Genomic DNA, 17,605 nt, shown 5'->3' with positions numbered 1-17,605 from the left:
GACCCCCCTCTCCCCTTGCCAGTGGTCCCTGTTCAACTTCACGTCCTGCCCCAACCCAGCAGACCCTCACCATGCGAAACAAGCAGAGGGGATAGGTGCAGTTCCAATACCTTTTCCTCCACTCACTGGCTGTGTGACCTTGAGCAAGTCCCTTCACTCCTTAGTCCCTTTGCTCATTTGAAAAGCTAGATGATAGTAGGTAGGCCACGGCCTTGAAGTTGAAGAACATTTAAAGCAATCACCATAGGGTCTGCATATGATCAGGACAGGAGATAAAGGGCACCTGTGTATCAGCCCCCTTCAGAGCCTTCAAAGTGTTCGAATCCCCCTTCCCTTCCAGCAACCTCGAGAAATTCGGCCTTCCGAGGTAAGTAGTGCCTCTCAGTTGGTCTTGGAAAGATGGAAAGACATTGGTTCTGTTGAGTGTTCATTTATTCATTAAATACATATCTAAGGTTGTTCTCAGCTAGTTCCAGTCTGGGGGAGAGACGTACATTTGTGCTGGAGACTGAGAATTAGGACTGTTCGCCACATTCTGTTAAAGTTGGAAGGGCCCTTAAGAAATCCTTCCTGCTAGGCTAGCTCTTAGTACAGATGGAGAAACTGAGGCCCAGGGAGGAGGCAGGGTCTCCTCACAATGCTCCTTCTGCTGTTGGGGGGTGGAGGTGGAGGTGGGGGTGGAGGCTGGCAGACAGCTCTGGGGCTGGGAAGTTGGGGCAGCCCCCGGCCCAGCTCCCTGGGGCATGGCCCATGCAGGCTGAGAAGCTGGTAGACTTCTGCTTTCCTCTCCCTCCCATCTCCTTGCTGACCTTTCACTCCACCTCTGCTAGAGTGGGTGGGGGGTGGAACCCAGATACCCAGATTCAAATTCAAATGCTTGTTGGCTCCCCCTCAGCCCAGGATGTTGGGCCTGGGCCTGTGTCAACTCCCACCCTTCCCTCTCCTCCTATCCCACCCTCCCCCCAGTTCTCCCTGTTTCCTGTTGGATGGGCCCTCCTTGTGTACTGGAAGGAACTCAAGGCTCCATTTGTTGTCTGTGTGAACTTGAACAAACTACACTACCTCTGTGAGCCTCATTTTGCTTTTCGGCAAAATGGAGTTGAAATTAAAACTACCTTGCAGAAAACGTCTTTCACAGCATCCCAGAGGCTCCCTGGCAGAGAACTATTTGAATAATAAAAGGCGGGGACTTCCCTGGCAGTCCAGTGGTTAAGACATCATGCTTCCACACGCTTCCACTGCAGGAGGCATGGGTTCAATCCCTGGTCAGGGAACTAAGATCCCACATGCCACATGGTGTGGCCAAAAAATAATAACAAATTAATAATAATAATAAAAGGCAGGGATTCCCTAGAATGTACATTCTAGGCCAGGTATAGGGAACAGAGCAGCCTCCCTTTACCTTTGGTTTGGGGAGGCAGCTCTCTGGGGCCCTGGGATAGGAAGTGGGTTGGGGGTGAGTGTCTACCAGATAAATTTGGCAAAGTACAAATTCGAGGAAGCTTATGTGGCCCAGATTCCAGGGCTGCCATGTGCCCATGTGTCTGAATACACTGCTGGGCAGTTCTCATAAACTAGGACTACAGGCTCTCCCTCTCCTAGCTAATCCAGTCCCATCTCGCTCTGCCTCAGAGAAACCTTCCTAGGCTGACTGTCCCCCACCCCCAGTTATCATGGAGGGCTCTCAGAGACTGTAGAAGAGAAAGGGGCTGGAAGCAGCAGTTGGGCTGTGTGACTTTGGGCAGGGCACTTCCCCTCTCTGTGCCTCGGTTTCCTCCTGCATAGCAGAGGAGGCTGGATTAGTGACTCCCTAAGGCACCTTCCAGCTCTGACAGGCTCGGAGCCTGTGTTGACTGATGTATCCTAGGAGATAGGAGCACACAGAACCGAGTCAGCTGGGAGATTCCTGTTGAGGTATCCCCCCCCTCCTCCAGAAAGCTGGAGTGCCTCCCTTCCCAAGACACACCCTCCAGGGATCCTGGCTGAGATTGTGATGGGTGGAGGGGGCATATCACCCAAGTGGTGCTGCTGATTCCCAGGGTCCCTGTTGTCAGTAGAGAGGCCTGTGCCTAAGAATGAGAGCTTGTGTCAGGCAGGGCTGTGAGACTCTGCTTGCTTCTAGGGGAAGGGAATGTGTGTGTCAGTGACCAGCCAGCCTCCAGGGAATGGGGGGTGCGGTGCATGAGGCAGCTAGCTTGTGGGATGGTGTGTCCAGAAGAGCAAACACAGGGGCGGTTTACTGGGGTGTGTGCAAGACAAGGAGGCTGACAATGGGAGGGAGGAAAAAACATAGATGAACCGCAGAGCCAGGCTTTGGGTTAGGGCAGACTGTGTGGGGAGGCTCCAGCCTTATGGGGAAGTTACAGAAGATTCAACACACAGTCAAACACAGTTTTGCCTGTGCCTAGGTTTGACGGCTTGTTTATAGGTGCTGTGCTGAACTGCAGTGTTCTGAATTGCAGTTGTCACGTTCTATTGTGGGGTATCTGTGCCGGGGTGTTGTCAAGGTTTTCTGAACAGCAAGTGTCTGGCTGTTTGCGGGGAGTGTCTGTACAGGACGACATTGTAAGGCAATAGGCAGCTTTTGTCCGTTTGGGGTACTCTGAGATTGTTCGAGGGGCATCAGTTCTGGCTGTTAGGAAGCCTTGGGCTGTATTAGGGGAATTACCAGGCTGTGAGGGATTCCTGGCCATGTTTTGGGTGCCTCCTACCCCGCCATCTCTTACACACTGGGAGAGAGGTCTCCTGTCTTAATCAGTCCCTCCGCAGGTAGGCAAGCCGGCAGTCGCAACCCGCTCACACTCGCAGTAATTTTACCACGGTGCCTAAATCAGGAACAGGCGTGAATTGACCTTTTAACCCCTTCCCTGCCACGGGATTAGACTGTTTCCTGTTCAATCTCCTCCAGAACCAGTTCCATCCCTCCTGGGGCTCCCCCCCACCCTAGGAGCGGATAAGCAGCCCCCACATCTCTTTTCTCCCCCTCCTCTCCTGAGCCTTGCGGGGGGCCTGAGGGCCAGGCTGGTGCAGGGCCTGGCAGGAGCCGAGGGCCCAGGCGGGAGTGATAAATATTGAAGAGGAGGGATTTCGGTGTGGGCTGGAGCAGCTGCAGTGGTTCGAGTGTCACACTATCTCTCCCCAGGTTTACTGACCCATTTCCATTCACGCGGCTGCCGGTTTCCTAGCAACGGCAACAGTCCCCCCAGAACAGGCGGAGTGTGTGTCTGCCATTAGCGACTGCCGCAACTGTGTCAAGGTTACCCCGCTCCCTGCAAACCCACCCCGGCGGGTTTGTTTTCTGCCAGCGCCTGGCACACACCGTGCCAGCCTGGGAGGGCGAAGGAGGGGGCCGGGGGCCAGCCCAGGGGCTTGGGTGTGTGTGGGGGGGTGCGAGGAGGAGCTGTAGTTCCCGGTCCAGTGGGAGCCAACTTGGACTGAGGCCGAAGCAGCCGCCCCCCCCTTGGCTGGTGGAATTCCTAAGCCCGAGGGGAGCAGGGGGCGGGGCTGTCCCTCAGCCCTGACCCCCGAGATTCCAGAGCCTGGGGGGAGGGGTGTGGGCAGAGGGGCCTCCGGGAAGCCTGCCCGATCTGACCCCACCTGGCTTGTTCTGCTCCTGCCCTGGCTTCCTCCCACTTCTGTGCGGCTCCATGCTCTTCTCTGCTCTCAGCTCTTTGTCCCAGCTTCTGTGCCTGGTTTCCCCCATCAGACTCCCCAGGGCAGGGTTGTATTTCTCACATCAGACCAGGGGCTCCCGAGGTTGGGGTTCATGATACCTCCTTTCCTTCTCTTCCCTCAGCACCAGTTCTTGACTGTTTATCTAAATGTCATGGGAGATGAGACTAAACAGTTGGTGTGGCAAAAGATAATTTTTCTGAACAGGGACTAGCAGGGCAAGTACCCCCATTCCACCCACTGGGGGAAGTAGGTTCTGCCTGCACTCCCCAGCCTGGCAGCACTCGTTTGGGAGTGGCCATTGGAAGTAGAGTACCCCTCTTTTTCACCCTGGAAGCGTGGCTGCAAAGGGTTAAAGCAGCTCCCACCTCACCTTGGTATGTGAGCTTCCCCCAGGCTGGGGGGATGGGAGGATGGGGGTCTGTCGCCTTATAGCCACTCATGTGGTCAGCTCAGACCTGACCAGTCACATTCCTGCCCAGGAGGACCAGGGCTTGAGGTGGAGGGGCAGGGGCCTGGAGGGGGCTGGGTTTGTAGGAGTCCGGGCGGAGGGGGGGTGGGTACCGAGAAGGTGGGGCAAGGGGCTGCTGGGAACATGGAAGGATTGTACAGTGTAAACCTCTGGAAGCCTGAATCAGCCTCCTTTTCCTCTGGGTCTGTCTCCCTGTCTTTCCTCCCAGTTTGCAACCCCCCAAACATTCCCGTGGTCCACATAGCTGTGACACAGGTACAGATCTGGTCCCAGTTCTAAACAAAGAAAAGAGTGTAGCAGAAGCAGTTTCTGACATGCAGGGTGGCCCAGAGATTTGTGGGTAGCCTCCAGTGTGACTTTCTGGTGCTTGGAGGAGGTCGGCTGGGTTTTTGGCTGGGTCAGAGGCTCTGAGATCTAGGGTACAGAGCAGGCTGTGCTAGATAGTAGAAAGAGACCTGGGCGGGGACCCAGGAAGCCTGGTTCTCTGCCCAGTCCTGTACCTGACTCCTCATGGTCTCAGTCTCCCCATCTGAGGGGCTCAAGCCAGTGGTCTCTTACAGCCCTCCTGTCCTATTGGTTAGTGGTTCTGGATGAGGGATGAGGAGTGGGGGGCAATGGTCTGGAGGGATTGTGGGAAGCTGCCAGCTCAAGGGGGAGTTTGCAACGTGATCCCAGAGCGAAAATAGCCCAGGTCATTTTCAGCTGCTTGGGCGGAGGTATCTGATCCCAGCAGGGCAGGGCAGCTTGGGCAGGGGGCAGGGAGGAGCATTCTGTAAAGCTCTCTGGGAAACCAGACCCCAGGATGGGAGGGTGGGAAAAGGTTGGCATGCCCGGCTGGGCTTCCTGAGACCACCCCCTCCCCGCGGGGGCTCTGGAATGGAAAGATGAGGAATGCAGAGGGTTAACAGGAGGTGAGGGCTGGACTCCAGCCCCCTTTGGGTCTTGGCCTGGATGAGGTGAAAGGTCAGCCCCAAGGAGTCCAGGCACAGCTGGGGAAAGAGTAACCGGATCCTAGCCCTGCTCAGGGGATCATAGAGCCGCCTCCCCCAGGAAAGGTGCTTTGACATCCCCAGGAAGGAGTTTGTTTCGAGGACTTGTTCTCAGCAAGCACTGGGGGCTAGGGGAAGGTCCTGGCCCAAGGGGTCAGGGAGAGCTACAGGCCTGGAGCCCCAGCCAGTATGGCAGTGCTTTTCCATCCTAAGGTCAGGGGAGGTGGAGGTGAGCTTGCTGTAAAGGTTAGAGGTAGCCTGTTCTGGCCTTGCTCCTACTGTGTCCCATTTATGACTCTGATAGCCAACATTGGGGATTGGGGAAGCTTAAAGGTAGGAGACTACCCCCCAGAACACACACTGATTAGTGAGAGAAGCTGCCTGATACTAGACGGTGACACTGAGATGTGTTTGGGGTGGAGAATTACACCCTAACTCTGAGATGGCTTTACTGTGTGTGGTGGGGTGTTAGAGGGTAGCATGGTGTGATGGGAGGCAGAGATAACACACAGAAGAACGTGGGCTATGAAGTCAAGTTTGACCTGAGTTCAAATCCTTCCCTCTCTGCCTTAGGCAAGCTATTTAACCTAAGCCTCAGTTTCCCCAGCTACAAAATGGGACTAATAGTACTCAACATAAAGGGCAATTGTAAAGATTGGCACAGAAGTGCTCAGTAAAAAGTAACCCTTAGTGAGCCTCATTATGTCCCAAGGTCACACACTAGTGTGGCACCCGCTTTAAAACTGGCATTCTGGCTCCAGAGGAGTTGGTGAGCCGCTAGAGTTGGTCTGAGGGAGAGGATAGTTATGAGAATGTGACTGGGTCAGTGTCCCCAGGGCTCTGCAGGAGACTGTGGGAGTATCCAGGTCACTTGGGCTAGGATGGGGTGAGGTGAATGATGTTTAGTCTGTGGCAAGGGGTGGCTGGGGCAAGTTCTTAACGCCAACGTCTGGGGCTGGCGACAGCCCCCTGTTCCCCACCCCGGCGGGTTTGTGCAGCCATGTGTGGGTGTAGCTCTCCCCGGAGTGTGGCTCTAGGTATGTTTGAGAAGGCGCAGGCATCCCAAGAAAGAACAAGTCGCCTTTTGTACGAGTCCAGCCCGGGGCTGGGCTAGGCCCTCTCTGGAGGATCCCCTGTTTCCGCGCCCAGCTCCCTGCCCACGGACAGCGCCCCAGCCCCGCCTGCCACCTGAGGGGGCCGCGAGGCTGCCTGAGCGACCCCTCTCGGGACCCAGGCTTCGGCCCGGAGCGGGGGGGGCGGGGTCTGGGGCAGGGGGCGTGTCCGAAGACCTGACCCCGCCCCTGACATCACTCCAGGTGCTACCAATCTCCGGGAGCCGTGCCCACGGGCGGCCCGCCCCTCCCAGGCTCCGCTCTCCGGAGATCTGGAGGCGCAGTAGGTGGAGGAGGAGGCAGCGCCGGCCCATGGGGCAGGGGAGACCATTGAAGGCCTCGCCCTTCCTGCTCTGGGCGGGGCTGAGCACACGACCCTGAGAGTGTACAGAGCAGCTTACAAGATCTCTCTCCTGGTGCACTCTACCTTCTTGCCCACCTGTCCAAATCCTACCAGGTATCACTTTCTGCAGGAAGCCTTCCAGAACCGACCTCCCCCCAATCTTTTCTCTGATGACCTACACCCTTTTAGCGACCCTCCGTCATAACGGCGATACCAGTACTGACTGCTCCTAAACAGCAGCAGCCGTCCACTGAACGATTTACCAGACTGCTCCGTGTTTTTCATTGAATATCTTACCTGATGGATCTCTGATTGCTTTCTACCTTGTCTTATGAGCCTTTCTCAGCCACTGGGTTGGAAGTTCCTCTGGGCAGGGGTTCCAGACATGGCATGGCTCAGAATAGGCACTACTAAATGTTTAGGATGGATAGTAAATGAGGAGATAGGCTGATAGTAAATGAGGAGATAGGCTCATGGAGGGAAAATATCCTGGCAAAAGTCACACAGCAAGTAGGTAGAACAATCAAAGCTAGAAACCAGGTTTCCAGGCTCCATTCAGGTCTTTAGTTCTGGTGTGTGACTAAGAGTAGGGAGTTGCACAGAGGATGCCACAGACCTTCCCTCTTCCCGTAGGAGGGCTTCTCCCCCCACCAAAGATCAGAAGAACCCGAAATCTGTTTTCCTCCGCAGTCCACACACCTTGTACCAGAATCCCTGACTTCTGAGAGGATGAGGAAGAAGAGATGTTGGAGGAGCTGGGAGGGCTTTTGCAGGCCAGAGTGGCAGTTCTGGGCTTATAAGGAGTAGTGTGATTCCAGTAATTGGAGGGTACTGGTTCTGGGGACATAAAGCATTTCGCTTGCAGGTGGGAGGTTCCAAGCGGGGCAGGGAGGAGGGTTGGGAGCCAAAGTATGTAGGGGTTCAATGCAAGGGAGGCAGGGATTGTGCTGGGCCAGCACTCCCCCCGCCACCGAGCCGGCCCGGTGGAATGCTGCGAGGCCCGGGGGATGGGGCCAGGCAGCCAAGGTGTCTCCGGTGGCACAGAAGCAGTTAAGAGCTGCCTCAGCCCGTTCCTTCAGACAATTAGTGACATCTCGCTTGACAACACCACACTGAGCCGATGCAGACCTCAGCCCCCCTCCCGGCCCCCCCATGGCCGCTTCAGCTGTTTATTCTTGGGCTTTAACAATTGGGATTCTGACTTGGAGGAGCGGGCGCCCTGCGCTGCCCTCTGACCCTCCGTCGCCTTGGCAACTGGAGCCCGGTAGGCCTGGGCTCTGCGTTAGGATTACAGATCCTGAATTCACAATCTTGCTGCTCCCCTGCAAGCAGAAACAGCAGCAGCAGCAGCAGCATGCGGGATCTTCAGCTAGACTGGAGGGGACAGAGAAAGAGGATCCCCAGGGCCCAGCCTGAGGCACGGATGGGAACCAGGGATGCCCACAGGCACCCCAGAGAGTGGTCCCCCCCATGGAGTGGAGCAGGGCCCAGAGCTCTGCTCAGCTCCCAAGGTCTCCCATCCTCTCTCTGGAAACTTTCTTCCTGGTGGAGCCCCGAGGGCAGGGGCCAGGCTTCTTCATCACTGCCCTCTTTCCCCCTCAGTCTGCCCCCTACCATGCCCAGAACTACAAGTGCCAGCAGACTGTGCCCCTGCCGTGCCCGCAGCCATGGCAACAGGCCCCCCTCCCTTGTCAGCTCTGCTCCTTTCTCCCTCCCCACCATCACCATCTCCCCACCCCCCCACCCCAGCCCCAGCAGCCAACTGCCCCAGCTGAAACCGGAGCCGATGCATCTGTGAGCCTCATGCCCAGACCCACATTCCATTTCTGTCCGGTCCCCCCCAGCTCTGACGACGACATCTCCCCCTCCTCCTCTTCAGGCCCCCTCCCTCCTTGCCTCTGTCTACTCCTGTTGCCCCCCTACACACACACACTTTATCACTTAGTGTCTCCCCCTTCCTCCCTCCCCAGTCTCTTGAGTGCGTCTGGCCCTTTCACTCTGTGTCTGTTGGTCTTTGGGTGTGTCAGTCCCTCTGTGTGTCTCCAGCTCCCTGTGGTGTCTTCAGTTCCCTGAGCCTTGCCCCGTCCGCAGCAACTCCTTCTCCATCTCCTTCCCCTCTGCGTGTGTCTTGCTCTCTCTCTCTGTCTTTGTCTCTGCCTCATCCTGCCTGTCTCTCTGTCTCTTTGTCTTGTTCCTCCTCCTCTGTCCCTCTCTTCCTGAGTCTCTTTTTCACTCTTCTCCTTTCTCTGGCTGCTTCTCTGTCTCTCCCGCAGCCCTTCCCTTCTCAGCTCTTCCTGCCTCTTCACCCTCATTCTGCCCCATTTCTCTTGCCCCCACGTTCCCCCTCTTTCCGTCTCTCTCTTCCTGAATCTGATTCTTTGCCTTGGTTTCTCATTCTCTCTCTCTTCTTCCGACTCTCTCCTTCTAGTACATAGATTTCTTTCTAGCCTTCTTTATCTATTTCCCACTTGGCCATTACCCTCACGGCCCCTGGGTTGGAACTGGGAGAGGGGGCCCCTCCAGAATCACCCTGAAGGAGTCCCCCTTTCAGGCGGGGGCCAGATGTCCTGGCACCCCATTGGGCACATGTAGTTGAACCTGAGATGAGGAGGGGAGGTTCTAAGGTCAAAGAGCCAACAGGGGGTGGGGTACCAGGAACCAAGAATGCCAGGCCTCCCTTCCCAGGGTTTCAGAGGACGGGCTCCATCCATCTAGCTTACCTTCTACCAGCCCAGGTGGAGGCAGAGGGTAGTCCTAGGGGCTGAGCTGGCCCAAGAAGCCCCCGGCTCTAAGAACTCAAAGTAGAGCATGTTTAGGCTTCCCTCACTGATTCCTGGGATTTGTTCCTCCCCTGCTACAATGAAAGCTGTTTCAGACTGTGCCTCAGTTTCCCCCAGTGGCACGGGGTGCGGGTGGGGTACTACCCGTGCTCTATCTCTGACTTTTTTTTAAAGTACTTTGAGTTCCTGGCGCAAAATCGGGCTTATAAAGAACAGGGAAAGGGTAAAGTGACTCCCACCCCCTTGCTCGACACGACTCTGTGCTGGAGGGGGACTCAGGGCAGGGGTAGAATAAGGGTCCTGTCTCCTTAAGTATCTGGTGGAGGACAATGCCCACCCCCACCCCACCCCACCCCCGCAAAGACTGGCAGCCCCTGCTGTCAGGCCCTCCCTCCCAGTCTGGGCAGTGGCCTCTAGCCCTTCTCCCCACAGCCCCTCTTCAGAATGAGCTTCCCGTCATGGGAAGCAGGCCCTGGGGCGGGGATGCCAGGCCTCCAGGGCCCAGCCCTTGCCTCCGGGTGTGATGAGACCTGGCCAGACAGACAGTTCTAGGACCCTGGGGTCTGGGCACTACTCACCAAGTGGCCAGGCGGGGGAGTAGGGGTGCCTGGGGGAGGCGGGTTGCACGCAAGGCATGCTGGGCCCCCTCGGCGGGTGGGTGGGGGGAACAAAGCTGGCATCGAGGCCTCAGCTAAAATTAGCCGCTTCCCTGCGCGGGAGCGAGCATGCCTGCCAGCCGCCCAGATCGCCGCTGCCTCGGCAGGCCATCTGTCGCCACGTTTTGCTCAGTCCCCCAGGGCCCCCCAGCTCCAGCCACCCTAGGGGCTAGACAACTCTGCTCTGAGGCTGTCCCGGCCAGGGCTCTGGACTCTGCTGCTGTCATGCTGTGTGACCTCAGGCTAGGCCTGTCCCTCTCTGAGCTCCTGTACAATGAGAGGGCCCCAGACACTGACCCCCCAGTCCCCCAGTCCTTCCGAGCACCAGGTGCTGGTGCTGCTTATGGGGGCTGGAGTGTGGGCTGCCTCCCTCCCATAGAGCTGGCCCTCTGGTCCAAAGTTTGAAGGTGGGCCAAGTGGGGTTTAGGGTAAAGGTCAGGCTATATCGTATCCATTTCCTGGATCCTCACTGGACAGTAGGCCCGCTCTATAAGCAACAACACCCTGACACACACGTGCACACACAGTCAGTCTCCAAGCAGTCTTAAGAAACAGCTTCAGGTGGGAAGCCTGGAGGTGGAGGCCGAGTTCAGCCGATACTGGCTTGATCCGTGGCTTGGGCAAGTCTCCTGCCCTCTCTTAGTCTCTTTTCCCCTCTTCAATAAGAAGCTCCCGTTTCCTGAGCACTTGTCCCCATCATGCTGCGTTATCTCGTGAGGCTGACGTTATCGTTCCTGCTTTACAGCTGAGGAAACTGAGGTACAGAAAGCTGAGGTTCCTGGTGAGGAAGCGGTGGAGCCAGGGGCTGGACCCGCTGTGTCCTCCTTCCCGTGGCCCCCAGTTCTCTGCTTGCTGGTCTGCAGCCTCAGCGCTTCCCTGGCTGCTGCCTCTTCCCCACCTCCCCAAAGCCAAAGAGACTGAGCCTCTGCTCCAAGGTCACTGCACTTGGCCTGGGAGGAGTTCAGACTTGAACCCAGGCCCCTTGGCTCCTGTCCTCCCTCACTTTCTGGCCAGCAGGCTGGGCCTGTTCCCTGGGTGAGTCATGCCCCCGGACTTTGGCCTCCTTGTCAGGCTCTGTGGCCTGAATTTGGAGAGGGGGCCCTTGTAAGAAAGAGGGGCTCCCCTGGCCACAGTGGGAGTCTGAAGCTATCGTCCCACTCCCTCAGTCCTGGGCCCCGAGGGCATGGTGACAGCAACCCCTACCCTGCCTACCCTCCCCCACCTCTAAGAAGTCTTGTAGGAACTGCTCCTCAGGCCTCGTTGACAGCCTCCCTCCACTACACAGTCTGCCCCCTCCCTCGATAACAGCTACATTCAGTTAGAAGTGGGCTGGGGGTGGCTGCCTGGGGAGGTGGCATTTTCAGGTTGTCTGTGTGCCCAGGTGGCTTTCTTCCCAGCACTCATCTTCCCCAGCTCCGGGGCCAGTGGGTTACCCAGGAGGGAGGCCACGGCACCTCCCCTCCTGGTGTTCAGGGACCAAGGTCACGCCCAGAGCCCTGTGCACCTCCACCTCCTGGGGCCAGTGGTGTTTGTCACTGGGGCAACATGTGGCTGGGCCCGGCTCTGGCAGTGCTGGGGTGACATTCATGCCCTGTGAGCTGTGACGCCTCTGCAGGCAGAGGACGGCACCACCAGGCTGGCAGTGACGGGGGAGGGGTGGGGTGGGCTGTCACCCGTCCAAAGCAGCCAGGGTGACATGTCGTTTACCCATCCTGCAGTCTGGAGAGAGGACTGATGTGGAAGGGGTGAGGTAGTGTCCCTGGCTTATACTCTGTGTGTTCGGGGGAGGGGTCCGAACCTCTGTCACACCTGGAAGGTGAGGGAGGGGTGTGTGTGTGTGTGAGAGAGAGAGAGAGACAGTGAGTGAGAGACAGGCTCTCTGTGCATTTCGCATCCTATCAGTGGGTTGAGGGGGCGCCTGGTTGTATGTCAGTTACACCATTGTGAGGGTGACAACCTGTGTTCTTGTCTCATACTGTCTGGGGGTATCAGCTGTGCCCATCTCAGGCTTTGGAGGAAGTGACAGGTTCTGTGCTTAGCTCATCCTGTTAGGAGGGTAGTCACTCACTCGTACTCCTGTGTCTCTGACTGTTGGGTATGTGTGAGATGTCACCATGTGCCTATCTCATGCCGGTGTGGGGAGTGACATGTGTGATTATCTCATGCTGTTGGGGGGGTTGTCAGTAACTTGGGAGCTTGTCTGTCACCCTAAAGAGACGACATGTTGCTCAGTGGTATGGGGCTGACGGTTGGCAGGGCCCCAAAGGGCAGGCCAGAGCAAGCACCCAGGCCCACGGGCACAGGGACAAGCTGGGATGGGGGAGTCTCTGTTCCACAAGACCTACCTTCTGACCCAGGTGCCAGCCCTTGGGACTGTCCCCCAGGAGGAAAGACCCAGTGTTTTGCAGATGGTGTGGAAAGGGGCCTCTGGGGCTGGGGCTGGGGCAGGTGTGACCGGGGAAGTGGGGCACCAGGCAGTGTCCCCGCAGGTCTGGGAGCCCCTATTGCCTGCCTCTCCTGCCCCTGAAACTGTTAAACTAATGAAGGCTGTGGAGCCGCAGGATTAATCGGGGCCGCGCGGCGGCGCGGACCGGGGCTCAGGTAGTCGATTAGTGCGCCGCGGAGGATATTGGATTTCTGAACCGCAAGTCAGCACTATTCCGGCCTGTTATCTCTCCCAGGCTCGAGGGTCAGGAGGCGGGAGGCTCCAGGCTCCTGGCCGCCCCACCCGGTGGCTCTGGGGCAGCCACTCCCCCTGCCCACCCGCATCCCCACCCACCGCCCCTGCCCTCCCTGGCCCTACGGCAGGTTCCCGCTCTGTCACCCTCGGGTCCCCTCCATCAGGCTTGCGGCTCCAGTGCCGCCCTCCGCCCCCTCAGTCCCTCCTGGCCTGACTCGCACTCTGTGCCTCACTGACTCGCTCCTCGGCCTCTGACTCGTCTCTCTCCACTTCAGTCGCCTTCCCTGTCGCTCTCCCTGTCCCCCACTCTGTTAGCCTCTCCCATCACCCGTCTCTGTCCCTCTGCTTTTGTGTTTGTGTGTGCCTGTCTCTGCTCTCATGTCTCTCTGTCTCTGTCTCTCTCCCTGTGTGTCTCTGTGTATCTTTCTCGCTTGCTCTCTGTCTTTTCCTCTCCCTCTGGCGTTCAATCTCTCCTCTCTCTCTCTCTCTCTCTCTCTCTCTCTTCCTCTCTCTCTCTCTCTCACACTCTCTCACTCTCTCTCTCTGTCTTTTACTCTCTCTCTTGTGTGGTCTCGGCTGGTGTCTGCAACCAGAACAAATCTCCCCCAGCCAACACCCCCTGAACAAGGAGGCCAGAGCAGCTAATGGGAAACATGTGATTCTGCCTTGCGCTTGGAGCACCGTGAAGGGAGCCTTAGTCCCAGCTCAGCCCCTGCTCCCCCCTTGCCGCGTTCCCCTCACCACGCTGTCCCCTGCCTCCCAGCATCCCCCCAGCCTGTGCGGGCACAGGCGCAAGTTCCCGAGCCATTTACATTTCCGGGGGTGTCGGAGCTGGCGTTTATCAGTTGGGGAGTATCAGGCTGTGGAGGGGTTGGGAGCAGCTTTACTCCTTAGGTCGCCCCAGCCCCCAGGGCCAGGCAGACCTCATGCAGACTCCCCCCACCCACCACCACCATATGTAGGAGAACAGGGCCAAGATGAGCTGAGCTGTGGCGGCCTGGGTGGGGGGCGGCCAATCCACCCCCACTGGAGGGCTCTGGGGCCACCCAGATTTCCATCTTTTCCGCCCTCCTGGGCCTCTGGGGAGCTGCAGAGGTGGGGGCTCCCCAAGGGCTTGGGAGCTGCCCGGCTGCATTTCTCTGCCCACCCAACCAGGGGGGAAGGGGGGACGGATCAGAGGAGGGAGGCTCTGGCAGGTTGGAATTCTCCGTCTCTGCCTGTGGATAAATTGTCCCTAATCCAGGCTTGGGGAGTTGTCTGGCTCCTACAGAAAGAGAGAGAGAGAGAGAGAGAGAGAGAGAACGCAGGAGATAGGGAGGGAGGAGGGAAGCAGGCATACAAACACAGTGACACAGACACACACTGTCTCACAAAGGGTCGCCCATGCACACACACACGCGTGTGCACACGCACTGACAAGTTACATAAAGGCACCACACAAACACTGAGGCACCGTTTTACTGACAGGCATACCATGGCACACAGACTCACCCATGTTGACATTGACACAGACATACAATGACATGGCACAAGGACCCACTGACATACACAGATGCACAACGAGAAAGTCATACAGTACACGCACGCAGAGTTACACACGTGAGCACATACTGACCCACAGTGAAACAGACCCACAGGGACACTGTGACCAGTCATGCCATCACACCATGACCCTGAAAACCCAGAGAAAGGCAGAGGTAGGGGGGAGGCGACGCTGATCCACAGTGACACCAGTGCCCACAGTCACAGGCCTCGAGATTGGAAACCTGCAGGGACGGCAGAGGATCCACCGCACGCCCCGCCCCAGTACACACGCCCAGAGTCAGAGATGGGCAGAAGCCGGTTCAGCTCCTGACAGCAGTGAGATGCAGAGAGTTGTGTGCACACATGGGCACTCACCCTCTGACCACAGCTGGGCACACCTTGTCACACGTTAGGTACACACTCACACCTCTGTGTCCCCACAGGCGTGCAAACATAGGCTCAGCTGGACACACACAAAGAACTGAACAGACCCAGGTGCACACACCCACACATATAATTGAAGACACTGAACACAAGTATCAGCTTACACACACACACACAGAGTCCCATGCGTGTAACACTCTTACACATATACTCGTATAGACATACAAATACACCCAGAGAAGCATACAGAAGGCTAAGTAGACCCAGGAAGCCACACACAGGTGTATTTGCCCAGACAGCTGACGCTCACAGACGTGCATCTGTACAGACAGGATCTCTCTCTCACACACACACATACACATTCCCAGGCAACCAAAACCTATAAGCAGTCCATGAGGCCTGGTTCCCAGACCCACTCTCGGCTTCAGTACAGACCTCAGGGAGGCAGACAAATGGGCAGGAAGCCGGTGGGTGGGTGGGGGGGTAAGGACGGCCACGGTTATTAAAGAAAACAAGAGACATATAACCAGTCGCTGATGGAGAAGGGTAAATGCTAGCTGCGTATACACCTCTCATGAAAATCTGCATTCACCATCACTTTGAACAGCAACTCTCACACCTACGTTGTAAGTGAGCTCTTAGCATTTATAGTTTCCCCAGACTGCTTCTCCCCATTCATAAGCTCTCCCCTTTTTATAGATGAGAAAACTGAGAGACAGGTTAACTGACTTGCCCAAGATCACATAGTTGGTGAGAGTTGAGCCAAGGACCATTCTGACTCCCAAGGCCAGGTTCTTTTCGCCATAGCATGTGTGTTCATGTTCACGCGTACATGTACCTACCCGCACGACGATACTACCTGGGGTTTCAGGAGATAGGCTCACACTCCCCAGTGAAATGAAGTTGGAGCCAATTTCATCCTGTGCAAGAGTGGACCGCATCTAGGATGGCCTCCTGGTCCCTCTCTCTGGCTCATCCTGTATCCATGCTTACGTCTGCGGTGCTGTTTTTGTTTCCACAGATGGGAGCTTGCCTGCCTGTCTGCCCATTGGCCTGGACCCCAGAGCCTGCCCAGCTGAGTGCGTGCAGAGGGCCCCGGCTTTGGGGCGACTCTCAGGCCGCCGAAGAGACCACTCTGGAACCACTGGCGAAGACAGGCCTTTCTTGCTGAGCTGGGCCTGTCTGCACAGCCTGCTCAGGTAACAGTGTATAGGGAAGCCGGGTCTGTGACTGGCCACCCCAGGAAGTGGGGATCAGGGGTTCTTCCTTCCCAGTCCTAACAGGGATTTCCCCCCTCCCAGCTTAGGCCAAAAAGAGGCCCTTTAGAATCAAAATATTTTAACCCAACTTACTCAGACTCCCCATTATCCAGAAAGGTGAGGTCCATGGATATACAGGCAGTTCCCTGGAGTCCTGCCTCCTAGTCTGGGGACTCTTCCCTGCACCTGGATGACCTGAGAGAACTGGGAAGGGAAAGGGGTTGTGACAGTGACCAGAACCCAGGACAGAGGTAGAGACCAGGATGCCTGATGTGTGAAGCTGACCCCACAGGACCTCTCCCTTCTAGAGTCTGTGGAAGCTGAGAGGACCTGGGTAATTCGGGTATGCTAGGCTGCCCTCCTGAGATGAGATGGGGCAGGGGTGGGGGCAGGACCCACCTCCTGACTCTGGGCCCGAATTAGCCCACCCAGGCTCAAGAGCCACAGAGGCCAGGTGGGGCTGCCCTGCCCTGCAGAGGCAACTCCCTGAACTGACACATGAAGCCTCAAGCCTCGGGCTCCAGGAAGCTCCCTAGAGCCCAGCCTGCCTGGGGACCCCACCCAACTTCCAAAAGAGCATTCCTGGGGCCTGAGGTCTGGGGGCGGGGCCTCCTGGGATTGTAAGGGTGGGGAGTTTCAGCTGTGGGAGGATGCAGAGCTGGATGTACCTGACTGTATATGCATAGAGCATCTCGTGTGCAAAGTCCTCTGGCTTGTGTGCAAGCAGGCACATGCAGGACTCTGTCCATAGGTGTGCAGGGATCTGCACACAAGAGAAAGTGGACTGGGCTGGGGGACATTCAGAGGCTGTGTATGTGGTACATCGGAGTGAGTGTGCAGGATTCAGAGCGTGTCCTTGGCAGGTGTGGGGAGACTGGAGTGTTGTGTGTGCCACGCTGGACGGTGTCTGTGTGCAGGGCGCTAGTGTACACTGGAGAGGTGTGTAGACAAAAATCTGAACACACTGGGGTGATATGTGAGTACAGTGGGGTGGGGTGTGTCCACGAAGATCCTTCCGCGTATCACCGGGGAAGCGTGTGTTCAGGGTTCTGGCTGCACACTGGGGGTGGTGTGCGCACGTGGCTCCGTTGGTGCTTTGGAGGTGGGCTGGGCAAGCCTTCAGCTGAGCTGGGCTCAGCAGTGCCCAGCCTTGTGGCCAAATTGCTGAAGTCACTTCCTTTCCAGCAGCAACTTTCCAGGAGGAGGAGTTCTTCAGACCTGGGCGGGGAGGGGGGGGCAGAACAAGGAGCTCTCAGGGGAAGGAGGTGGGCGGTGGTGAGAGGCTGTGGGGAGGGCCTGGTGGGGCTGGAGGAGGGAAGTCCTCCAGTAGACAGAAGGAAAGACAAGGACAGGATTCTGGAAGGGCCAAGGGCAGGAGGGGATGGGGGCGGAGCAGGGCGGGAAGCACAGTCCCTGGGTGACCTCGGAGAGAGGAAGGGAGGGCTGCCCGGCAGGGTGACCCTCAGGTTCAGCCAGAGCTGGCACTGGTGCCCACACACCTGGCACCCAGGGCTGGGGGCTGGCAGGGGGCGGGCCTGGGGCAGACCTGCTTGCCAGGTGCCCCGCTCCGGGCAGGAAGGGGGTGGACAAGGGCTGCACAAAGGAGCTCTGTGTGGCTGGGGGTAGGGTGGGGTGGGGTGTGCTGTGCTGTGGTGGGGAGCCCTGATGATTCCAGGGGGTGGGGCGGGGCTTGCTCCCCTCGGGGGCGTCAGTGGCTCTAAGGGGACACCTAGT

General features: G+C 57.5%; 1 protein-coding gene across 3 annotated transcripts in view; it reads left to right on the top strand.

Annotated features, from left to right (window-relative positions):
* Positions 1-17,605, top strand: part of AHDC1 (AT-hook DNA binding motif containing 1) — a 64,584-nt gene that overhangs the window by 27,482 nt on the left and 19,497 nt on the right. For all 3 annotated transcript variants that reach the window (XM_032646326.1, XM_032646309.1, XM_032646317.1), the window contains exon 3: positions 15,634-15,811. The gene's annotated coding sequence lies outside the window, so the exon portion shown is untranslated. The remainder of the gene's footprint in view (positions 1-15,633; positions 15,812-17,605) is intronic.

Source organism: Phocoena sinus, chromosome 1, assembly GCF_008692025.1.
Source record: "Phocoena sinus isolate mPhoSin1 chromosome 1, mPhoSin1.pri, whole genome shotgun sequence".
Taxonomy (NCBI): Eukaryota; Metazoa; Chordata; class Mammalia; order Artiodactyla; family Phocoenidae; genus Phocoena; species Phocoena sinus.
The sequence above is the reverse complement of the archived record's forward strand: the minus strand, read 5'-3'. Positions and strand labels throughout refer to the sequence as shown.